This window comes from Alexandromys fortis, unplaced genomic scaffold, assembly GCF_014885135.2.
Source record: "Alexandromys fortis isolate MF-2015 unplaced genomic scaffold, M_Fortis_MF-2015_v1.1 scaffold_457, whole genome shotgun sequence".
NCBI classification, from domain to species: Eukaryota; Metazoa; Chordata; class Mammalia; order Rodentia; family Cricetidae; genus Alexandromys; species Alexandromys fortis.
This window is the reverse complement of record NW_026068356.1, coordinates 102,324-121,929: the sequence shown is the minus strand read 5'-3', so window position 1 is coordinate 121,929 and position 19,606 is coordinate 102,324. Positions and strand designations below refer to the sequence as shown.

General features: G+C 38.1%; 1 pseudogene; it reads right to left on the bottom strand.

Annotated features, from left to right (window-relative positions):
- Positions 1-16,379: 16,379 nt before the first annotated feature.
- Positions 16,380-16,939, bottom strand: LOC126495368 (immunoglobulin kappa variable 4-1-like; annotated as a pseudogene).
- Positions 16,940-19,606: the final 2,667 nt, after the last annotated feature.

Sequence of the window (19,606 nt, the reverse complement as noted above, 5' to 3'; positions counted from 1 at the left end):
TTCACAGCAACCGTTCAGGAGGGCGTGGTCCATCATACCATATTGGAATAGAAGAAATGAACAGGGTCTCATCCTCTGTGAAAACAAAATAGGAAACTCCTTTCGAAAGCATCATGTCCTTAGATCCAAATTTCAAAGTCAAGGATTCAAAATCTCTACAATGGATTAGTTCAGCAGCATTTATAAACAAATATCTTTTAGCATCTGTTGCTCCTTCCTCAGCATTCAAACAATTCAAAGAGAGCATAATAGTATACAGTATCAAGATTCTCTGTGTATTTTCCATCTTTGTACAGCTTTATTTTAACCTCTATTTCGTTTACTTTTACTTTTATTTTATATTCTCTGTATCTTTGTCCTGGAATAACTCTGTAGACCAGGTTGTACTTGAACTCTCAGAGATGTGCCTGTCTCTGCCCCCCAGGCATTGGGATTAAAGGTGTGCACTACTACACCTTGAACTCACAGAGATCTGTTTGTCTCTGCCTTCTAGGCACTGGGATAAAAGGCATGTGCTACACACCTTGAAGTCACAGAGGTCAATCTCCCTCTGCCTCCCAAGTGTTGGGATTAAAGGTGTGTACTACCACACACAACTTCTCTTTTTCTTACTTTTTTTTTTACTTTAAGAATTTTAACTTTTAGTCTGCATATTATTTTCAACACACTGTAAATCATTTAAATTTTTCTTTGTCTTTGAATCTCTCTTTACTATATATCTCTCTTTTTCTGAACATGAGTCTTTAATTTACTGAGCAATATGAGTAGGATTAAATCCCTGGCCTTGCCTGCTAGATCCAGTCCATTCCTAAGCTTTCCATCCTCATGGCTGAGGTACTGCTGTAGCCATGTTTACTGCCACAACTCTATGGCATTTCAAGTTCCCTGCCAACCAGCAAGCTACAACAGACAACACTCAAATCCTCTCTCTATAATCGGCCCTCCTGCCTCAGTCAGAGTTTGCCCTGGCAGGACGGCCCAGAAAGCCAGCATTTTTAACCGGCGCAGCTTTTTTCCTGCTACGGCTGAAAACCAAAAAGCATGCATTCAGCTTTTTGTCGACACCATTTAAGTGTTTCGTGGCAAGACCTCTTAATGAGCTGCAGGGTTTTGCAGCTAAATCTGAGTCAGGAAGCCTCTCTTAGATGAGAGCGCTTGCTTGCCTCTAGCAAGCAGAGTAGACCCGAAAAAATTGTTGCTACCATAAACATGCATCACTCCGTTCTTTCCCAAGCTTTCTCAGGCTTTTTGTGGATTCAGTTAGCCACACGTCTGGGCGCCATCTGTTGAAATAGGAGCGGCGCACCCCGGCCGCCTGCTAGCTTATGCCACGAAATAACAACACACAAACTGTATTCATTTAAACACTGCTTGCCCATTATATCCAGCCTCTTCTCAGCTAACTCTCACACCTGGACTAGCCCATTTCTAATAATCTGTGTAAGCACCCCAAGGTGCGCTTACCAGGAAGATTCTAGCCTACGTCCATCCTGGGTCAGAGCTGCCTGGGAGAGCTGAGCATGGCGTCTCTGCTCCAGAGAGCAGAGCTGTTGAGTCTCTCCAGGAGCAGAGCAGAGTCTGACCTCACTTCCTCTTCCTCCCAGCGTCCTATTCTGTTTACTCCTCCCACCTATGTTTTAACCTATCAGGGCCAGCCAAGCAGCTTCTTTATTGCTTAACCAATGAAATCAACAGATTGATATATGACACTCCCACATCATATGACAGGTGAATAAATGCTCCTGTCAGTGTTCAACAAGTCATGCCATGCTCTCAATCTTTGCAGGACTTTTTACTTTGCTTTGTATCAGCTGCAATGAGATCAGACTGTGGTTTCATGTCATTTGCTGCTGATCATTCAAATAGAACACACAGCGACTGGGTCTTACAAATCCGAATTCTCCTGCAATTAAACATGAATTTTCACAGTATGTAATGGGGTCACAGAAAATAAAAGGACACAATATTCATGATCTTTTATGTATAGTAGAAAAAAAAAAGAATGTTTAGTTACTCCTTTTCTCAAAAATCCAGTTTCCAACCTTGTGCATTAGAATCCTTAGGCTGTGATTAAATGTGAACTAACTACAAACCTACTGGCTGAAAACAACAGAGATTGATTTGTTCACAGCTTTGGAGCCAGGAAGTCAGATGTTGATTATCTTGATCTCATGTGATACAGGACCCTCTTCCATAGACTCCACACTAAATAAACATCTAGGGAAGTCATAGTTCATCCTCAGAATCAACATAATGGGGGCTGAGGATCTTGTCATTTAATAAGGTATAAAAGTCATGCAATCTCAACAAAGTGTGATAAAGACTAAAATGGAACCCTCCCTACTTAGCTGGTCATCCTGCTACCACATGTTACCTATCTTTGGAATATCATAGACAAGTGCCTGAAATTGTGTGAGAAGAAGAACAATAGGAAAACAAGCAACAGGTGAGATCTTGCCCCATGCAAGACACAGCTGCATCCAGGCAAAACCTTAAAGGGGTTTTCAGCTCCACCATCTTTAGCATGGCAATGTGGAGGAAAAGAATAAACATTATCTAATCTCTTCTAAATAAATAGAAAGAATGGAAGTAAAGCAAACTGCTGAACATCAATAACTTGTGCTCTTCTGAAGTTAGTTAGTGACTTCTAGATGATCTTCTGTGGCTTTTAGTATCTCCCAATTTGGCACTGAGATAGAAACCAATGCAAAATTATAATAATCATTTCATTTCAATGATGAATTAAAAAGAAATCATAAAAGTGACTATAAATGGTGGTGAAACAGGACAGGAAGAGCAAGCAGTATATGCTGCTGGAGGAACTGTAAACTCATATACAGTCACTGTGAACTTCAATATGGAGATGCCTCAAGAAAACATGAACTTATCATATGATTTAGTTACTTCTGCCCTATGTATTTTCCAGAACAAATGTAAATCAGCTTAAAAGAGACATACTTCCACACCCATGTTTATTGCTGCACTATTCACAACAGTAAGAATTTAAATCAACCCAGTGTCTATCAATACATGAATGGACTGTGAAAAGGTATAAATGTGCAAGAAAATTTATTCAGCTATAATAAAAATGAATCATGTTAATTTGTTATTTTTTTCTCTTTGGTTCATAGTATACATTTGCTTCAGAAAAGACTCTTTGTGTATAATACATATTTTTCTGTGTTTGGGGATATAGTTCAACCAACATCTTGTTATACACGCTAAATAGTAGTAATCTTAAGATCTTCTATACCCTTGATTTCCTTACTGCATATTCACCAGTAATTGTGACAGCAATTCGACAAAGTAGATCATTATTCTAATCCTTACAGTAGTAATTGAGTCAGGATATTTGCAAAGTGACAGTAATCATGCTAAACTTTGTGACATAAAATTTCAAAAAAAAATTGTATCAACAAATTCACTGGCCATACAGTGAGATAATTTTAAGTATCCAGAACAGAATGCTGACTTAGAAACATCTTGACTAACCTGTGAGAGCCTGAGAAGAGGACCCAGACACGCTGTACTCAGTTTGTAGGTACTGAGATTATAAATTGCTGAGTTTGTGATAACTTCTTGTTTAGCACTAGGAAAGTCATACAATACAGTTTCACTATCCAGAGCTAGGACTGTAATCTTGAAAAATTCAAAGATGGTCATCAGAAGGTATTGCTAAGGATCATTTTGTTTATCTTTTTTACTCTACATGGGAAGGTTGCAAAAGCCCAAAGGAGGTTCATGAAGAGGTGGAGAGTTTCTTTGAAGTAAAGTTTCTATCTTGCATTTCTGGACCTCTAGAGTCCTGTACCCGTAATGGGAGAACAACCAGAACCCAAAAAGGATCATAGGTGTGGTGACATGTAATTTATCAGTCAGGGTGAAGAGGCTGATGGGTTGCACACTGAGGTAGCTGTTTCAGTGTGACTGTCTGCTAAGTAGTGATTTCCAGGTCACTCAGGATATGTAGTAAAGCATTATATCTCTCCACCTAAGAAGACAGTAAAAATTGAAGAAGCGTAAAAGAAAATGTGGTCACATTGGGGAAGATATTAAGAAGAAAGATGTGAATATTGGATAAGAACAAAGAAGAGCTAAGTAGTCTAAGCCTGTAGATAAGCATCTGTGATGGACACCGAAATAATGATCAGGGGCTAAGCAGTAAATCAGCTGCAGGAGGGTGGCTTGTGGGATCTGTTGAAGAAGGACTTTTGAAATCTTAGTAAAAAAGATGTGGAAATGTGACCTTAGGCTGAGGATGTTAACTTGTGTCTGCAAGACAACTAACAGTCTTCAGTACTCAAAGCTCTTATATTGAGTGACTGAGGAACATTTGCAGTAAATGTTAAATGATTGTTTAGTCAATCTATTGAACTTAAAAACTGTGCTTTGAAAATAGTAGCAGGGGGACATTTATTAAGGAGGAAAATTTTTAAAAAAAGTAATTAAATATCCATGGTCAGACAAACACACATGTTTGTTTATGGAATCTTTCTTTCACAGCCTCACCCTTTTTATGAATAATCTTGTATTATAAATCACATAATGGATATGTGTGGGGAAAGACCCAGCGAGAGACAGAGCTTCAACAATACTTAATCTTCTCACCTGAATCCTAGAACAGCAGTAACCACAGCAGGAGAGTAGCTCTAAGACCTGGACTAAAGGCTGCTTCCTGGGCTCTGGTAAGGTAAGATGTCTTTAAAGGTGCTCTGAGAAACCTGCACCAGAGCTAATGTCTCAATATGCAAATAATCTTAAAAAAGCTTGACTTGGTGCTCAAAGGACACCTGCTCTTGTGTCACACCCTACATTAGTTAGGACAAGCAAAGGATTCAGTTGAGCATTCTAAGTGGTGTATACCTGGTGGCTTTTTTGCAGGCCTTGTGCATTTGTTACATTCTATTATTTTGAGGTTCCATGTGTGCTGTTACTGCACTTCTGTAAAGCATGGGGGTTGCAGAAACACTATGATCCCTGAGAAATAAACTTATTAAAAAGATGTTTTTATATTTATTCTATGTATAAATGTGTTTTGTCTGCATGCATGTTTTTGTACCATATTTGTGACTGTTGCCCTTGAATTCCATATAAAGGCTTGGTTCACCTGGAAATATTGTGGCAGATGGCTGTGCACTGCCATAGGCATGCTGCAAATTGAACTACCTCAGCAAGTCCAGGAAGCAATCTTATCCACTGACAATCTCTCTAGCTTAAACTAACTTTTTGTATCTCATGACAACAACAACAAAAACAACAATATATTTTGCATTTGGTACTTCTCAACAAGAGAAAATAATTTGATAATAAGATTCCAAAAAAAAGAATGTCATGGTTCATGTGAGAAAGGGATGTTGGATCCACTAAGAGGCTTTATACTAAATGTCATTAGAAGCAGAAGAGGCAATGGGTTGTGAGCATGGGATGAAGAAGTACAATAGAAAACTAAACTTAGAATGAACAGGCATCTCTGAAGAAAAGGCAGGTATCTCTCTTCTCACTCCAAAGTCAATGTTCCATCCACACAAAGCCTTCATAAGTGGAGGCACATTTTACCCTGTAACCAGTAATACATCCTCAGACTCCACAGTTCCTCTCAATCAGCATGCAGCTTAGGAGTTCCATCTTGACTTGCAGGCAAAGTCACAAATACCCTGACAATGTCCCAACTATGAAACACAAAGCAGATAATGAGGCTAGGTTTGTGTCCCTGTGGACACTCAGCATATCAATTCCACCTCAGACTCGGCTTTTAAGAAAAAAAAACATCAACTTAGCTAGGAAGTGAGGCTTTTACATAACCAACATCTCCCTTCTCTATGGCATCTGAACTAGAGGTACCGAAAATGTGATGGCATGTCAGACATTTCTGTTTCCAAGCATTTGACAGATAGAAATGTCTCAGACCCTGATATCCTTGAATACTATCATTCTACTTGAGGGGACTGGGTGAAGTATTCTCCAATCAAAGATGGAATCAAAGAAGTACATTGTAGCTTGACTATATACAAAAGGCCCATGTGGTAAAGACTTAATCTCAAGGATGTTGTTTTGTTTGGTGGTGAAACATGTATAATTACAGGTCAACTAGGAAGGTGTAAAGTCAATAACTCTGTGTTAATCAGGAGAACTGTGTTTCTATGATGTCCCCCTCTTTTTTCTCCACAAAGAGCTCAGCTTTGCACCATACACTCCTGTCCCAATGCCTTACCACAGACACACACAGAGCCTTAATTCCATGGAGCAGAACCTCCAAAGCTGAGCCAATATTAAACTCAGTATTTCCTTTTCTTTTAGTGATTGAAACAGGAATACACAGCAGGCTTCACACTTTCAATATAATTCAAACCAAGAGATGCTTAAGTTATTGTACAGCAGAACACTGCAACACTCACTTCAATGGATGGTAATGCAGTGATTTTGCTTTTCCAACTCTCTGGGCATTGTGCCTGAGATAATGATGTGGATTGCACTCTTGTTTCACACTGTTCCCACAAGCTTCAGGGCTTTCTCTATTAGGAATGTTAAAGATTTTTCCATCCTCTGTCTTCTACAACTTCATTATTTAATGTCTCAATGATTTCACATAGGGATCATTAACTTCCTTGCTTAAACTGGTTCCTTGTATGTTTGTTAATATTGTACAGAAAATCTACTGAATATAATGCTCTTTGTTCATATCCTTCTCTTTGCTGAAATCAATTTCAGGTCTAATAGTTTTCTGGTTGAGTTTTGAGAGTCTTTTATGTATAAGACCATACTGTTGTAACTTGATAAAAAATTATTATTCATTCATTCATTCATTTTTGGTTTTTGAGAACAGATTTTCTGTAGCTTTGGAACCTGTTTTGGAACTACCTCTTGTAGACCAGGCTGACCTTGAACTCAAAGAAATCCACCTGCCTCTGCCTCCTGAGTGCTGTGATTAAAGGCATGTGCCACCACTTCCCGGCCGTAATTTTTATTCTTAGTTTACTATTTATATCCTTTTATTTTTCTCTTTTTCCTCTCTTCTATGACTGAGTTTTGAGAATTACATTCAATAAAAGTTAGAGAGTAGGCATTTGTACTTTCCTCATTTCAGAATTGTTAAGCAGTGCTCTGCATTTCCCCACTTAATATAATTATAAGGATTTTTTTATCATTTATAACTTTGGTTTTTGTTTTAAATTCTTTTTCTGTGTGTTTATAAATTTCTTTCAGAAACCCATGTTTGTTTCATTGCTATTATTTTTAATCCCATTTGAAACTGGCTTTTCAATCATCTACAAACTGTCTAGCAGACACAGAAAAAACAGCCTGGTTCAGAATCGCCCAGATCTGTCATTCTCTTTCTCCACCATCTCTTCTGTTACAAAGCCCTGGTCTCTGGATCAGTAATGCAGCTTCAGGGTCATAGATTATGTTTTTTGAGCCATTGCCCACACAATTCCCTTAGCTCTCAGAATATGCTTCAGGGTCCTGAAGTTGCAGAAGGCACATTTGTGCACTCTCCCATTTTGAACTGGAGACAGCAGGCATTTCTGAAGTTAGACACCCAGGACAACTGTGAGTGAATCAGCCGCCTATAAAACAAAGGATAATGCAGCTCCTTCGTAGCCTTCCTCATCATACTCATATAGGAAATCTTGGCATGCATATTCCCCACCAGGTGGACTCCTAGGTTGTTGAAAACATTCTTTGCAATGAATAATTTGGTTCCACATCAGTGAAAACTTCCTCTACCAGGCAACCTACAACCTTGTTCTTTCCTATGATCTAGACAAGGCACAGAAAGGAAATATTAGAACAGCCACCGAAGAAAGAGAAGAGTAGGTGTCACTATCCAGAATCACCTAAGTCATACTAACTCCAGATGCCTAGATTCCAACACAAAATAACAAACACAAACAACCAATAGAAGACCATTCATCAGGTCCCAGTAACCTTATTATATGGATTCAGTCTTCCCACTTCTGACTCAAGCATGCTATTTCTCAGGATGTCCTGAACCACTTTTCTGAGGAAGAGGGGCCTTCTGACTCTGTGGTAGTAAGGAGAACAAAAGAGTTAAGCTAAAGCTGAAATGGTAGCATTCCTTAGGGAAACTTCAATCTTACTCTATTTTATCTTTTTCCTTCTCATCCAACTTTCTTCTTATGTACCTATGGAATAAGCTTCCCTTAGCTCAAGAGATGTTTATGTCATGATTTTAATGTTTTGATTTGTTTTAATTTTGATACAGTTTTCACATGATACATAACACTGAAATACTAACAGAACATGCTAACTCTTTTGGATGGAAAGAATTCAACAATAGAAAAAAAAACTTAAAAACAAACAAACACAATATCTCAAAGGGAAATTCCAGCTGCTGTCACTGAAGAGCTGCCATGTCTTATTGCCTTACAAGATGGTTGCTCCTGCTCCAGAACACGAGTTTCCTATTATGCAATTGTCTTCTCTTCATACTAGAGTAATGTACATCTGCGCCTTAAACATGCTATGTATGTGAATAGATGGATATATGAATGCACACATTTAAAGGATCTTCAGCTATTTTGGTGTTTGCCATTTTTTAAACTCAAATTAATAACAACTGTGTTTTTAAAGATTCAGTGCCAGGCTTCTGCCATATTTCCTAAGTAAAATAACTGCTACCATTTTTACTTCAGTTGTACTGGCTTAAAAATGACCCTGTCACCTGAAAGCATTTACAACACTTTCAAGGCATTTTGGAAATGACTTAAAATTTTCAGAGTGGTCATAGATTTAGATAATTTGTTTGAAAAAACTGTGTTTATTAACAGCTGAAAGTTGTTTCTCACATTGAAAAGTTGTTTTGAGGGCAGTTTTATGATGTAGAAAACCAAGATTTATGCCTAATTCTCTTTAGTCAGCAATTGCTGGGAGCCGATTTGAGTGGCTGCCATTACAAGATGGCATTTGGCCCCAGCCTCACTTGATACCATAATAAAGGTTGCAGTTCTTCCACCAGAAAACAGGGTGAGTTGTTGTGATCTAGCTGCCCACACTTCCCCTGACCGGCAGGGGAACTTCCTTGTGGTCTGTAATTGACAGGGATGTTCCCCTGCTTTCTTTCCGGCTGGTGGGTCTCCAGAAAAGCAGTTAAAGTATCAAAGTATCAAAGGTTGCTAGGCAGACTCCCTATATAAGCAGCTGCAAATCAGAGCTCGGGGCCCCTTGCTTTCTGGTCTCCCTTCAACCAAGAGGCTCCAATAAAGCTCCTCGTCTGGTGGCTGTTCTTTCCTGCTGGTCAGGGAGTTCGCCACAAGCAATTTAAACATTTGCAAGCTTATGACATTTGATCTGTAAAAAAAAAATAACTAGAAGTTATTGAAATAATCTTCAGTGATTCTTGTGGCTTCAAATAGATGACAATAGTCTCAGAGTTAAAGCCTAAAACAGGAAAGGAGCAGAGTACCAGGATTTTGACAATATATGATGTGAGACTTCTTTCTGAATGCTGTGATTACCATTAATGAATAAAGAAACTGCTTTGGACCTATAGCAAGGCAAAACCTAGCTAGGTGGGAAAAACTAAGCTGAATGCTAGAGGGAAGAAGGTCAGAGTTAGAGAGAAGCCATGGAGCCACAGGAGAAAGATGTGCTGAAACTTTGCTGGTAGGTCACTACCTCATGGTGATGCACAAATTAATGGAGATGGGTTAAATTAATATGTAAGCCAGAATTAATAGGAAACTAGAGCTAAGGGGCCAAGCATTCTTTTAATATAGTTTCTGTGTGATTATTTTGGGTCTAAGCTAGCTGGGCAGTTGGGACAAAGAAGCAGCCCTCCTTTCAACAAAACACATACCTGGCAAAGAATCTGATTTGTTTGTACAATTTAATCTTTTCAAAGTCATAACTTTTTTTAATTGGTTGAATATGAGCACTGAAAATTCTATATATTGACACAATTTCTCAGTTGTCCTTTAAAGGCAGGCTGTGCCTGGTAAACATTCTCAACTGAAGCCCACACCAGGAGGAAAAGAAGAGGCAGGCCAAACTCATTCTTCTTCTCTGGATGGTTTATGACATGACATATGTCATAACCTTTCTGACAATAATAAGTGATAGAATCTTCAGCCTCCATGCTGCTGATTGTGATAGAATACTGTTTGCCACACTCACTGCCACTGAACCTCATTGGAACTCCATTTTCTGAGTAGTTTGTGCCATAGATCAGGAGATTAGGAGCTTTCCGTGGTTTATGCTGGTACCATGATAATCCAGAGCAAATGTCCTCCTCACTAGCCTTGCAAATGATGGTGACTCTGTCTCCCAGAGATGTAGACAGGGAAGATGAATTTGTGTCATTTGGATATCACATCTGGCACCTACAACTGAAGACACAAAACAAAGCCACTGAGTAAGCATGTGGCAGAAGAAATTAGCTGATTAATCAGTCAGAAATAACCAAGTTGGGTTAAGCAATTAACAATTGTTGTGATTCCATACCTGGGAACAAGAACAGCAGGAGCACTAAGAGCTGAGTGGGAAACCCATGTCCATGCCTTGACCTGGCCACAACTGACTACAGCACAGACTGACAGTCCTATGAAGAAGTCTGTAGGGCAGTGGGGTATGCTCTGAGCACATGCAAATCAAGCTGTGTACAGATACAAGGCTGGTTCAGTTCAGTAATTCAACAGGAAATCAGGGTCTCTAGTTTTCTCAGACCAGACTAGGAATGAACATAATTTTGTAGAAAGAACATGTCCCTTTTACTAGGGACAAAAAGGGAAAAAATAAACCTTGAGTCTTGAGAGATGCATATTATTTTTAATATTTCTTGTTTCATTACACTATTTCATTTGTACAGGTCTATCTATGACAGTGTCAGACATGATGGTACAATTTCAGAAATGCAAGAAAACTCATAGACCTGTTTTGTTGACACTTGCAAAGATTATGGGTGGCTGATTTTCTTTCTTTTAAACATAAAGTGTGAGAATGTGTCATTTTGAAAACACAGTGTTCTACTAAGAGGTAAAATGAGTTTACATACCTAAAAGTCCTCTCTGTGGGAGTTGACTAAGACTGTGTTAGAGAGACATCAAGGAAGTATTGTTAAAATCTAATGATAGTCACTGAATGAATATTGGATTAATACTGCTTTGTTGGTATATGTCAGAAAGATGTTTGCATTGAAGGTTTAAGGAGTCATACAAATTAGTCATTAGTTTTAAGTTGTAAGAACAGAGAAAATGTAAAGCTCAATAACATAAAATAACAACAATAATAATAAAAGATTGAAGAAATATACAAGTTGATAAATTAAAAAAAGAATTCAGATACTGATAAATAGTGTATTTTTAATTTCACTCTTTTCAGGAATTGATACATTAGTAATGCATTGAAATTATTTCTATCCTATACCTTTCTGTCCCAACTCCTCCCATGTGGTATGCAGAGTTCCAGGAAGGAGTTCTTATTTCCCATCTTTGGGTGCAAAACTCCTTCAGCCTTTTGACAGAAGTTACCACATTGCTCTTGGGGCTGTGCCAAGATTCTTCTTTTCTTATAAAGGTTCTCCACAGTTTTGAAAAGATTTTGTAGCTCGCTCCCCTTTTCTTCCAGTTCTTAGTTGAATCTCACCAGCTCTGCTTTAGCATGCATTGTTCCATCTGGAATTCTACAGATGGGAGGTTCTAAATCACTTTGTCTAACATTTGTGTCCTAGCTTAGCAGTTTCATGTTTAAAAACATCAATTTCTGCTTCCAGCTTTTTTACAGTGGTGTGATGAACTTCCTTTATGTTGCCAAATTCTGTCTTTAGTGCTTTTAGGAGAAATTTTATTGACACTTTAACAGTGTTGCTCACTCTGGCTATTTTGAAGTTGTTGATGTTCTTTTGATTTAATTTTATAACAGCTATATATAAAAATACCTATTTTTCTAGATATTTCAGTTTGAGGAAGAAATATAGATTTCCAAGTACTACTTAGTTATCATCTTGATTTCATTTAAATCTTTTGCAAGTTCCCCTCTTCTATTTATGATTTTATTAATTTAGATATGTTACTTTTTTAGGTTTCTTTGTATCTTGTTGTCCATCTGTTGATTCAAAGAACAAACTCTTAGTATAATTTCATGTATTGTATGTTCATCCCCATTTCATTAACTTCTGGCATATTTGTCACATCTTAACATTGACTGCCACTGTGTTTGATTTGATCATTTCTTAGACCTCCAGACTCACAATTAGGTGCTTATTTACGATCTCTCTGAATTTGGTCATATACTAGAGGTCATTCTGCCTTTTAATGTAGGCATTTAAAATCATAAACATTCCTCTCAGCTCACATAGCTACCACCAAAAGATATAGGGAAGTTGTGTTGTCATTTTAATTCAGTTTTTTTTCCATGACTTCTTCAATCAGTGGTCATTCAAGAGGTTACTAGTCAGTCTCCCATTATCTATTTGAATCTGTAATTTCTCTCTGTATTGGTTTCTAATTTCATCTAGATTTTTTTCATACTTTTTAATACTTACATTGTGGCTTAAAATGAAATCTGTCTTTCTTATGGAAGGTTGATGGGATGCTAAGAATGATAGACAATATATGTGTATACATTATATATGGGATGTATTTTAGATGTCACGGTGACCATTCATTTCTCATACAGTTTGTATATAAAGTTTATCTGGCAGTTTTTAGTTTGAATCTAAAGAAGACAGACATGTATGAAATTATCCTCTGCTATTGTACAGGACAAATCTGACCATCTGAGCCAATTCTGTCTGCTGGCCCCCTTTTTTCTTGTGGTATATTGGCCACCAGTCCACGAGGATGAAAGGGAGAAACAGCAGCAGAAAGCTTCATAATCTTCTGGGATGCAGTTTCAGTGAGAAATCTATACTTTATTGAAGAGTGAGGAGAAATGTTAAGGATGGGTGCCAGGCTCTCTGGCAGAAAGAGCAGTGGTAGAGCCTGGCCTGCAGGACTCTACCTGGGGCTGAACAGCATAGGAAGTGTTGAAACAGCCCTCCCCACTGGCACAGGGGAGAAACATACCCTACTGAGTCTGGAGTCTGTCAAAGAAGAAACTCATTTATTGGTATCAAGCAGGGACTTTTATAGGGTTTTAATGGGAATGGAGTTTCCTGAGAAGGGACAAGGTGGAGCAAGAAATAAAGGCCAATAACGTTCTGCCATGCTAGAGGTGGCTAGGCAGAGGTGGGCCTAGGTAAATTAACCAGAGACAGGTCTCCAAACGCAAGCTAGGTTCAGGAAGTTACACTAGGCCCCACCATACTCAAGTTAGGGTTGGGAAGTTACACTAGGCCTCATACCCAGGCTTCATAAGGCCAATCAGATAGGGACAGTAGCTGAGGCATCATATAATTTGCATTAAACAACACAATTCTATGGTAAAGCCCGTAGTACAGATCTTAGTTATCATCTGTGGAAGCACAGTTCTATCAAAAACTTCCTAGCACAATGCCTAATTACCAGTTGGGCACCAGGGGGAAAGCTCCTTCAGGGAACTGTTTCAAGGGTCATACACAGATAAGCCAGGTATCCAGACCAAGAGAAAGATCCAAATAAAGTCAAGTAGAGAACACGGCATCTTTCACTAGGGAGGTGAGAGACGTGGAAATACTTCTCCATGTTGACAAACTCAGAGAGAGCTGTTAGGCCATTGTAGACTGAATGCTACAACAAGCTTGGCATCCCACCATCTATCCAGGTTTGTTATATAAAACTTGGGTCCCTGCCCTGTCTCAATTTTATCTATTTTTTTAAGGTCTATTATGTTACCTTTCTCAGGTTGGGAGCCAGAGAAATCGTGTTTTAGAGACAATCATCCCTATCCGTGAACTTCATCCACACATGCTAACCATCATTTTGCCCTCAGTTGATGTTTTTTGTAAGTGTCTTCCCCTCTGGGCCAGAACAGCACACTTGAGAGCATGAAGACTTTCTGTGTGTCAGAGCCAATCCAGCACAGACTAACAGTCTATGAGGTCCAGAGAGAGTTCATCCGCCGTGTTCAGAGTAGCAAGTGCCTTTTTCAAATTTGACTTCTGCCAGCCTTTGAACAAAAAAGCACTCACAGGGCAGGTGTTCCTTGAAACTGCATGGCTGTGGGTCAATCCAGACGGCAGTGCTGCTACAGGCAAGGAGACTCCAGAGGTGGTTGGTGGGGAGTTCAAGGACAAAGTACGGATGCTCACACCTGCCACAAAAACACATGACTCAAAACTAGTCTTAATTTCTAATGAATATTTCTGCAGAATTAGCTAAAGCTACCTTTTAAATTATGTAGAATTGAAGGTAGAGAAAGAACTCTGCAATCTTCCACAATGAGCACAGCTATAAAATTTATATTTTCTGATTTCATGTGATTCTACAAGGCAGTGAACACCATGGAGTACCATCATGAAAGCAGACACACAGATGAGAACAAATGCAGAGAAAGACTGTCATCCACCATAATATTTGGGGATAATTTTACAATGTAATTTTATATCATTTCAAGTAAAAATCTTGGTAAACCACAAAAAAAAAAACTTGGGTCCCAAAGATTTATATGTACATATTTGGAATTGTAATATATGTTTGGTGAATCATTTCCTCTATGACTGTCTTTATCTGCTAGATTCAACATTGTCCAGATTCTAATGTAACATATCAACAGACTGTGTCTGCTTGATTAGGGGTCCCCATTCTCTTGGTAGATTTACTTCCATCATTTGACACTCAGTATGTGTGCATCATTACCAGAGATAGTTTCCATATAAATTCAAGTAGAGAACAGGGTGTCTTTTCCTGGGGCGGGGGTATTAGGAGAGGGATACTCTATTGTTCTATGTTTGGAGAGTTCTGACAGGCCATGGTAGACTGCAACCTCTGACCAATAGGCCCTCCAAGCATCCATCCAGCTTTATTTTTTTAAAATTGGAGTCCCAAAATTTGATGTGAATGTATTTGAAGCTGTTGTGTACTTTTGGTGACTCATTTCCTTTATGAATGTCTTGATCAGTTTGATTCAGCATTGCTGAGATTCTAATGTAATGAATGTCAACAGAACTATGCCAGCTTGGTTTTGGGCCCCCATTCTCTTGGTAGATTTGCTTCCATCACTTGACCTGAAACATGTGTGTATTTTTCCCAGTTAGATGTGTTTCAAAAAAAAAAAAGGTAGCTGGACATAGCATTTCAATCTAATCTAAAAATATGTGTATTATTTTTTCTGAATTGGGGTCACATGAGATTATTAATAAATGTTCATTTTATAAATGTCATTTTGTTAGGGTTTAATTGTGTTTTAAATTTTATTTGTTTTCCTTCCCCCCTACTACTCAATTATATTGGAGTTTTGGAGTTTCTGGCTTATATTATTAAACATACTAATATCCTTTTTCTAATAATTATTATTTATCTATGCCTCTAATGACATTATCATATTGTCTGTGCTCTCATTATTAAGATGACCTTTCTTTTTTCTGAGTGAATAGTATTTTAATAATGTACATATATTTTATGCTGTGTGGCTATGTGGGGGGGCATGGGTGTATGTATATGTATGAGATACAGAGAACTAAAAGTAGTATATATACTGGGAAGAAAAGAAAACAGGAAGTAGAAGGAGAAATAGAGAAGGTTAGTACATATGATCAAAATATATGATATACTATAAAAACATTAAGAAAATTGTGTACAATGAATTAAGATCAATAAAACATTTTCAGGAGTATCAACATGGCCCACATTCCAAGACACTTGTCAGCCACCAAATCTTATGTAAATCCTGAGTTTGATTGCCAGAATCTAAATGAAGTCAAAATTGTCCTCTGACATCAACAACTATGCCAAGTCACATGTGCACTTAGAAACATGCACACACCTATACACAGAAACACAAATGCATACTCACATGGACAAACACATGTACTTAGTCACAGAAAATGTTGTAGAAGTAAAGGAGAAAACAGAAGAAATATATAGATATGTAAGGAATTAAGAAAAGAATCTGGAATCCACAAAAAGCAGGTACCACTCTTTCTTAGGGCTTTCAAACTAAAATATAGTTTGTCCTTCTCATCACTTCAAACAGAAGAGTCTTATGATTGATATCAGGACTCCAGAAATAAAAAAAAAGATAAATCTCTCATAGTCAATTAAAAGAGATTTTGGTTTTATGTTATAGAAGGAACAGAAAGATAAAACTGTTCTCCTTTGCATTTTTCTATGAAGATTTTTTCATACTAAAAGACATAAAATAAGTTGAACTACTAAGCTCGGCAAACATTTTGATCAGTGTTTCAGTCAAACAAACTCTCAGGCAGAAGGGGGAAGTGTGCAGGTTCAGGGATGTTTATGATACAGACATCTGGTGAGACTCACAGTGGATGTTTTTGTTGGAGGCTAAAACACTGTGAGAGGATAACTGACAGCCTGAAGACAGTAGTAATCTGCCAGGTCTTCAGACTGGACACTACTGATGGTGAGCGTGAAATCTGTCTTAGATCCACTGCCTATGAAGCGATCAGGGACCCCAGTATCACGAGTGGATGCATAGTAGATCAGACGTTTGAGAGACTGGCCTGGTTTCTGCTGGTACCAGGCCAAGTAATTCTTCTGGTTACCGCTGTTTAGAAGACTCTGACTGGACTTGCAGCTCATAGTGACCTTCTATCCTAACGACACAGCCAAGGAGGATGGAGACTGGGTCATCACAATATCTGCACAGTTACCTGCAAACAGGAATATGCAATGAAGATTCATAATATGCAAGTACAGAATATAGTAACAGTTGAAATTTGTCATTTAGTACTCCTGTAATGGCATATTCCAGGGTGTATAACTTACACACATTGTAAATTTCTTACATAAAAGAAGTGACTCAAAAAGATTATTATACTTTAAAATTTCTCACCAGAAACCCAAAGGAGCAGGGACATGAGGACCCGGGTCAGTGACTCCATCTTGTTCCCACTACCTATCTGATGTAACTCTCATTTCTCACCAAAAAGCCTGGTTTTTAAATTCTGACTAACTGGGCTGGGCTGCAGGGGCCCATGCAAAGCAGTCAGTAAATGCACAATGAAATATCTGAGTCATGTGTGTGAATGGCAGGTGTCAACAGTCAAAAATACCATCACGGTCAGTGTTTGCAATCACTGATCAATATCAGTTTACTGCTCTCAATGAGAAATCTATAAGGTGCTCTAACAACAACTTTGGGGTAAGATCCAAGACATATTTAATATTTAATCCATGTTGATTATGCAGCAATGTTAGCAAAGTTTTCTCAGATAATTAGTACTATGGAAATGAAAAGATATGTTCAAAAATTAACCAAAAAAATTAAGGGTAAGAAAACATGCAATGAAATAAAGGAAGGGTGGAGGGAGTAAAAGAGGAAAACAAAGTGAAAGAGAAAGAGAGTCTTGGGGCTAAATTTGCTTATCTCCTATCAGCACATACACTCTTTTTGTTAAAAAAAACTTATTTCTCATTTTTACATACCAATCCCTGTTCCCCCTCCCTCCTCTCATGTGCTCCCCCAAACCCCATTTGCTCCTCCATGAAGGTTAAAAACTCCTCTGGGAAATCAACTATGTCTGTCTCATCAACTCATTGAGAGAGGACCAAGGCCTTCCCTACCCCTCCCCCCATGCCTAGGCTGAACAAAATATCTCTCCATAGAGAATCAGCTCCACAGAGCCAATTCATACCTTCAGAAATGAGGCAGGATACAAGATTAACTCAAAAATAAAATCAGTAACCCTCCTATATACAAATGATAAATGGGCAGAAAATAAATCTGAGATATATCATCCTTTACAATATCCAAAACAACTTAAAATATCCGGGGTACCTTAAAAAAAGTTAATCACTGGCATGACAAGAAGGTTAAGTCTTTGAAGAATGAAACTGAAAAGAATATCAGAAAATGTAAAGATCTTCCATGCTCTTGGATAGGTAGGATAAACATAATACAAATGGCAATCCTACCACAAGCAATCTACAGATTCAATACAATCTCCATCAAAATCTCAGAATAATTTATTCACAGATCTTGAAATAACAATACTAAATTTTATATAGTGAAACAAAAACCCAGGATAGCCAATAAAATCCTGTACAATAAAGGAAGCTCTGGAGGCATCACCATATCTGACTTCAAACTCTAGTATAAAGCTACAGTGATGAAAACAGCTTGTTATTAGTATAAATAGACACAGGTGGATCAATGAAGTCGAATCAAAGACCCAATATATCTGCACAACAAAGTGCCTGATTTTTGACAAAGAAGCTAAAACTATAAAATGGAAAAAAGAAAACATCTTCAACAAATGATGCTAAAATAGCAGTATGTCAACATGTAGAAGAATGCAAATGGATCCATATTTATCACCATGCACAAAACTCAAATGGATCAAAGACCTCAACATAAATCCAGCCACACTGAAAAATCATATAAGAGAAGGAGGGAAGTAACTTTGAATGAATTAGAACAGGAGATCACTTCCCAAATATAAAAACAGTAGTACAGTCCCCGAGAGCAGCAATTAATAAATGGGGCATGCAGAAACTGAGACGCTTCTTTAAGGAAAAGGACACAGTCAAAAAGACAAAATGGTTGTCTAAAGAATGGAAAGTATTTCATCAACCTCAAGTCTGACAGGGGACTGATCTCCAAAATATATAAAGAACTTGAGAAACCAAACATCAAACTATCAAATAAGCCATTGAAAAAAGTGGTGTACACATCTAAACAGAATCCTCAATAGGCGAATCTCAAATGGCCATAAGACACTTAAGCAAATGCTTAGCATCCTTAGTCAAAATTTAGGGAAATGCAAATCAAAATGATTCTGAAATACCATCTTACACAGATCAGAATGGCTAATTTCAAGAACATTGATGACAGTTTATCATGGGGAGGAGGTGGAATAAGGGGAATACTCCTCCATTGATGGAAGTGCAAACATGTACAGCTATTGTGCAAATAAGCATGGCAGTTTCTCAGTAAATTAGGAATCAGTCTACCTCAAGATCCAACAATACCACTTTTGGGAATATACACAAAGAAAGCATACTCACACCGCAGGGACATTTTCTCAACTATGTTCCTAGCAGCATTTTTTTTCTAGTAGACAAAACCTGAAAACAACCTATATATCCCTCAACTGAAGAATAGATAAAGAAATCGGGGTACATTAAATCTAGTCTTATAGTGAGGAAAAGGAAAACTGGGTTCCTGTTCCTTGAAAAAGCAAAGGAAAGAAATACAAAGAACAATCTAGAATTCACTCTGTGGAAATTCTGGAAAATATTAATTGAAAATTAAGTTGAGCCGGATGGTGGTGGTGCACGCCTTTAATCCCAGCACTCGGGAGGCAGAGGCAGGCGGATCTCTGTGAGTTCGAGACCAGCCTGATCTACAAGAGCTAGTTCCAGGACAGGCTCCAAAGCCACAGAGAAACCCTGTCTCATAAAACCAAAAAAAAAAAAAATAAGTTGAAAGAAGCTTTCCTCTCAGAGCAAAGGCAAACACAGCAGAAACTAATAATTATCTCCCACACAGCTTCAGGGAAACTGAAAAAGAATTCTAAATTTGGGGAAATGGGAGGGCAATAAAACAA